This window comes from Meles meles, chromosome 3 (genome assembly GCF_922984935.1).
Source record: "Meles meles chromosome 3, mMelMel3.1 paternal haplotype, whole genome shotgun sequence".
Taxonomy (NCBI): domain Eukaryota; kingdom Metazoa; phylum Chordata; class Mammalia; order Carnivora; family Mustelidae; genus Meles; species Meles meles.
This window is the reverse complement of record NC_060068.1, coordinates 157,640,670-157,647,666: the sequence shown is the minus strand read 5'-3', so window position 1 is coordinate 157,647,666 and position 6,997 is coordinate 157,640,670. Positions and strand designations below refer to the sequence as shown.

Genomic DNA, 6,997 nt, shown 5'->3' with positions numbered 1-6,997 from the left:
CAGCAGTAATAGTAATAACAATAGTAAGAGGAGGAATAGTAGCAGTAACTATCCCTCTTGAGGATTAGTGCAGATAAATGGTTCTAATGCATGTTGTCCTATGAATCCTCACATTCCCTTAAAGTAGATTAAGGGACACACATTATTTATTTCATAAGAAACCACTGTCCAGTGTAATTTTAAATCTTGAGCTGTAACAATTTAGCAAGTCAGAGATATAAAGATAAAAAGAAATTTTTTTTTTTTTAAATATGGAACACTTCACGAATTTGCGTGTCATCCTTGCGCAGGGGCCATGCTAATCTTCTCTGTATCGTTCCAATTTTAGTATATGTGCTGCCGAAGCGAGCACAAAAAGAAATATTTTTAATGCAATTACAATTTCTTATTCCCTGCACATCAATGAGAGTAAGCTGTAAGAATATACAGGGACCTCACTGCAAATAGCAGTGAATTAGGAAAAAGGCTACAATGTCCCCCACACACATTTACCTACACAGTGCAGGCCATCAGTGCATAAATGAGTGAACAAATAAGTGAGTGGATGAACAAACAAACAAACAAAAAATTGCACTCCTCTTTGACTTCTTCGTTGTCTAAAAAACATAAAACTCTTTATTCTTCTTGAGTAATTTCTCTCGCTATATCTTTCTATCTCCATACACAGCAAACTCTCCAGTTTTTTCTGGATAGTAACCGATATTCCAGAGTCCTCTGATGGTCACAACTAGCCAGTCATCCCTTCCATTCTGTTCCAAGTGCCACTCTCCTCATTCAAATTCAAATCCATATCATAAAGCCATCCACTTTCGCCCAACACTCCAATCCATCTTCCAACTTGTCCCAGATGAAGCTGCCTTTTATGTCATCCCAACTCCTCAAATGGCCCTCCACTGCCTACACAAAGGACAGCCTTTCTACTCCGACATTCAAAACTTTCAACAGTCTGACACATACCCACATCTCCTCTTTTATCTCCTGCTACCTCTCAACATATACGTTAAATTCAGTCATTCTTGACAGTCCATAATTTTGCAAAGTCTACTACATTTTCCCTCTGTTCACATCTTTGTTCGTGCCATTCCTTGTATCCATAAATATCTCCACTCAGCTTCAGCTATGAAAACTCTGTCCATTGCTCAGATTCCAGTTCTAATTTTCTCCTTCAATACGTCATCTGTGACTGACTTAGTCACAGAGACCCTCTTATCAGATAGACCCTGTTATCCCTAAAGAAAGCTTCTGAGATCAAAAAAACACATTGATTTTGCATAACTACAGCGTCTATTATTATCCAGTTCAATGCTTCATTAATTGTGCTTCAAAGTCTCTCAAAATTTTTCAAAAAAACCCAAACCAAAACAAAACATGCCAAAAAATAAGTTTCTTGTCAGGTAGCTTTGTAAAAAACTTTATATACTCTTGCCTTGGAGACTCACAGTGAATATTAGCATATCAAAGGCTCTGAGAATCCTGCCTTGAAGAAATGTGATTAACTTGGTTTAACTCCGTAGTTCCCAAGTATATTTGAGGAGATTCTCCAGTTTTCATATATATCAATAAAGCTTTCTTAGAAAGCTAGTTTTCCATGGATCACACTCTAGGAAAACACTAATCTAATACTATCTAGTACAACTCCCTCAAAGCAAGGGATGTAAAAATTAGGCTCCAGAGAAGTGAAGTAACTGAATAAAGACCATGGGTTAGTTTGTGGAAGAGTCCGTACACCCCCAAGTCTCTTGCCTTCCAAACCAATGCTCTCTCACTATATCACTATTATCAAATTATATGATAGCATGAAATTGTAAGCTTGGAATTTTTATTTTATACTTCACTAAATGTCTTAGACATTGAAATCCTTTTAGCAATAATTTGCTTTGGGAGGAATAGATTATAGGCACAAAATAAAGCCATACTTTAGCCCAATGTAGAGTCTCTATATACACAGACACAAAGAAATTAATCAGGGAAGCTAATATCTGTATAGTGTCTAGGGATTAGAATTCATATTACCTAGCTGAATTTAGAGAAATCTAAAATTCTGGGATACCCTATGGACAAGGTGGTTAGGAAAGATAAGTCTAGGGTCATATTATACCAACAGGCATAAGCATAAAATAAATAAATAAGTAAATCCTTCCCAGGGTTTCCTATACAGATTTTTCCCTTATCACAAGCCTCTGAGTAAAAACAAAAACAAAAGAAAAGCATATTTTTGTATAACGAGATCTCAGCTGGACCTATCATTTGTGAAAAATACTACTGATTGCCTACTCAACACCTTCTCCTTCCATTTCTCCTTTCTGATTTGGTCAGAGAATGTGCAACCATCTATTCAAGAAAGGTGAGCTCTTCCCCCATTTCCAAAAGATAAACCATGATTTGTCTATGCCAATCTTGATTATTCTCACTGTATTTCCCAGTGGACTGAAAAGCGAGAATATTACCAATATGCAAGGAAAGTATATTGGGGTTTCTGGAGAAGATTTTTGCCCCCTAATAAGAGAGAGGTGTTGGATTAGGACCACTTTTCATACCATCCTGTATTCTTATAACGCAGAAGTAATGTCTGAACCATTGAAACCCATCTTGACACCATAACGAATAAGCCTAACAAAGGCTAATATGCTGAGGCTGGCAGAACAGAAGGTTCTCGGAAAAAAAAGGCACTCTCCTCTCACAGTAGTCTTTTTTCTTTCTTCTCTTTCCCTTCCAATCCTCCAGACCATGCTCTCCCTACCTTGCTTCTGTTTCTGCCTTCACTTCTAGAAATGGTTAGTTTTCCAAAAGTCCCCACTGTCACTTCAATGCAAATATTTAAACACTTATGATCACAAATTTGCTATATATACCTATCTACCACTTCTCCAACCTTCCAGACTGGAGTTCTTTCTCTTCTTCCCATATGTCAGCACCTTTTGGAAAGAATATTTTAATGAAAGCGACAAAGACAAATTTACAGTTTTACTGAAAGCCATCCTGCTTCCATAAGACTCCTTGATGACAGAGTATCCTATCTCTTCTTATCCACTGAACTGCTTTAGCAGGACATTGATTAGTGCTCATAACTACTTTTTCATTAAATTACAAAAAAGTAGGCCCAATTAATTTATCCCAAGAAAAAGAAAAAAGGTCAAGAACATTTGGTTAATGTAACATTTGACTGAATGAAAGGAACTGTCTAAATAAAATGAGAAATAAGTTCTATTGATGCAAGGGTATTTCAACAATGATTTCAGAACAGACATTTTTTTTTCTTTTTTTTTATTGTTATGTTCAGTTAGCCAACATGTCAATAATACAGTGACCGTAGTTACAACATCTCCTATTTTAGTTTAGTTTAGTGCATTGTGAGTTAAAGAGAGCCTATACCTATTACCTCAACTGAGCATTTTTCATGTGATATATCATTTTTAGGTATAACAAGTTTGTACAATAACATTGTTAACAATTTGAGAGGCAGCATATGATCAGAGTTTACTTACAAACACATATTTCAATTATAAGTTGATCTGAAGCTTTGAAGAAAAAAAAAAAAAGAAAGAAAATGAAAACAAAAAATAAATTCTCCAGAATGGAGTCCATTGCATTAGGTAGGCCACATCTGGGACACTTGTGTTTATTTCTGCATGCTGTATTGTAAAAGGGACACTGTCAAAACAATGTATCAGACAAAGGTAACCAAGATGACGTCTGGAAATTATCTTAAATGAAAAATGTGAGAACTGGAAATGTTCAGCTTATTAAAGAAATGATTTCAGGGATGACATCACAGACATCTTTAAACTCAAGGGCTATCAAGTGAAAAGGTGGCAAGAGTCTTTCCCTCATGGTTCTGATAGCAGAACTAGGGTCAATGAGCAGAAGTTAAAAAGGCTAAGTGATCAACATAAGAACATAGAGGATTTCCTAAAACCCCTCTCTTCCATTGTTCTCCAATCTTCCAAGTTATTCAACACAAAGAAGAAATCTTCTAAAATCCAAAGTTGTCTAGTAACTGTCAGCAAATTAGATACCTAAGGAGCTTCTGATGCCTTTCCTCAGGAATTCTATGAGAGGAGTTTTTATATTGGCAGGTGAGCCAGATAACTAATCTCTATAAACCCTTCCAACTTGAAGACTCAAGGATTCCACGTTTTGAGAGCAGCCCAGGAACCACTGATCAAGCTCCACTCAATTTATTTGTATAATAACCAACTTATCTTTCAAAATACGAGATAACTAAATATATAATTTGCAAAAGACATGGGTAAACAACTAAAATCTAACCCATAGTAATTGGTAATGAGCATCCCCAGAACCTAGAACAATACCAGGCACAGTAGGAGCTAAATAATATGTATGATTTAATGAATGATGTAACTATCTAAGTTAGATAATTCTGACAGGTTTCCAAACATTTTCACACAAGTTAGCTCTTTAAGCTTCAGCAACAACTCTATGAGGCAGACTAAGCAGGTGAGTATGTCATTTCATACACCTTATTTTGTTGCCCTCCCCCAAGAATGCTCTTCTATTAACATTATGCTTTTAGGTTTCATCAAAGATTATTAAAAGAAAATTCATCACAAGAACATCTTACATAAAATCACGATCAAAATATCACTGTCCATCATGCCCCTCATACAAGAAACATTATAAATTCCTCCTGCAAATAATGACAAAAAAATGTGCCTTGCCATACTGCCCTCCCTTCCTTCCTCCTTTCCTTTCTAAGTAAGATCATGGGGACTCTATAAACAAACAAGGTTCCTTTTTTCCTCAGAAACTGCCAGAAAGTTCAGTGAAACTTGTGGCTCTAACTTTGACATCCCAAACTCCTAACATAAATCTCTCCAACATTATAACACATCAGGTCTTAGAAACGTTTTTTTTGGTTTTAAAGCAATGGAATTTTTGGTCTGAAAAAAAATATTACTTGGAATCTTGAGACATAAAACAGATAAAAGTACAGCTGTTGAGAACAGAGCTCAGAGCCCTCCCAACAAAGCCTCCCTCAAAAATCCTCTACACACAGGTGGCCCTAGATGCCAATGATTATCATTTGAAAACTACTGCTCTACATATTTTCAATTATTTTAGCTGCCTTGTTTTGTGCATTTTTATTATAAACCACTTGAAAATATTTCAGTATTAGGCACATGAAAAGAGTGTGTATTTCTATATATGCTTACACATGAGACAATGGAAATGTCAGACATTAAAAATAGGTGGCCAATGAATGGAGTCAAGATCATAAACCAAAACTGACTTTAGATTCAAGCAATACCTAGGTTAAAATCTCAGCTTCTCCCTGTATAAGGGTAAGAGTTATTTAACTTGTTATGCTGGATAACAAGTTAATATCTTGGCTAAATTTACATACATATAAAAATCGGTTATAATAGCATCTATCTTACAACATTGCTTTGAAGATTAAATGAAATAAAGTTTGTAAATAACTCTACACAATACTTGACACATAACAGGTACTTACTATTATCTTCATTACTTTTTGACACTTACCCTTCTGGGCTGGTCAGTATGTTATGCCAGTAAGAAATTTTTTAAAAAAGGGGGAGTGTGGCATACACTAAGTCTGGAACCTGGAAACCACAGGAACAACATACAGCACTGGAAAGTAAGTGCAGGATAAGACTGACCAAGAGAAAGAATTATCCTGGTATTCATTAATAATGCTGAGGGAAAGGTAATAATTGTCAAACTTTGCTAACAAAAGAAACTAGGTCATCAAAAAAGGCAGAAAATGAGACCAACTTAAAGAAGTACTTGATTTTGTCACTAATCCAATCACCATCAAACCCAACAGATAAGGGAAAATTTTTACTTTCCTGAGCCTTGTCCCAGACACTTTACTTTCAAGGAAACACATTAAATTGCTTGTATGTGATGAATTACAACTTCAACAGAATCACTGGGGAAAACATTGAGGAGCATTTGTTGGCCCAGGGAAGCAAAACTGTCCTCCAGCTCCTCTGTCAGACCCCGCCAACAGGAAATCTTAAAGCAATGTTTTAGCTCTACCACTGACATATACCTATAAACTAATGTGATGTTTGGCATAGAAGGCTGTTTATTTGGGTGTGTAAAGGTTCTGGCTGTTAGCTTGGAGAGAAAAGTAATGACTCTACCTCCAGTTCAGAGACCATCCAAATACTTGTTTGACAGGGTGAACACCCACTACACACAAAAGTGGGGTTGAGTCAGACTTCTACAAAACTAAGTAGGTGAACTTGTCTCTGATACTTCCTTTCCACCTCTTCTGTCTGTGAGCCCCATCTCTTACCCTCCGCGGTCCCACTACTCAATCCAGGTATCTATCTGAACTCTTTTTGCCACGACTTTGCTATTGTCTATTTGTCACCTGACACCCTTTCCCCCTTTCCCTTATCCCTTCAAGCAGATTATAGCTGATAAGTGTTCCCAGGAACATTTAAATCTTATTGGTACTTTAGAATGTCATGCTGAAAGGTCTTCAGAATTTAAAGGAATCAAATACAACTGATAGGATTTGAGGTCCATGATGTGTCTGAGGGAAATCTTTATAGGCTCGTCCAAGTTAATCACCCCATTAGTGACCATCTACTACCCTTACATTCAAGGCTGACCTGGAAAGAAACAGTCATTTCCCTAGAGACACCTAGAAGAAGGAAATTATCATACATGTGTGTGTGTGTGTGTGTGTGTGTGTGTGTGTATAACATATATTATACTATATACTTATATATAGTAAATATGTATGTATGTGTAAATACACAGTATATTTAGATTAGTATATTATACATATATAGTGTTTATATTCCTATATGTCATAGTATATACTATATATACAGTACAATAGATAGCACATATTGATAGTATATATAGTATATACACATATAAAGTATATACCCTATATAAAATATATATAATATATATGATTGATAAATTAGAGTATAAATATATAAATTTCATGCACATCCAAGACTTATAAGTTTTTTTTTCTTTTTTTTCTTCA

General features: G+C 35.7%; 1 non-coding gene across 1 annotated transcript; it reads right to left on the bottom strand.

Annotated features, from left to right (window-relative positions):
• Positions 1-245: 245 nt before the first annotated feature.
• On the bottom strand, positions 246-352 carry LOC123939471. The gene has a single exon (XR_006817854.1). It is a non-coding gene; the product is annotated as a U6 spliceosomal RNA (small nuclear RNA).
• Positions 353-6,997: the final 6,645 nt, after the last annotated feature.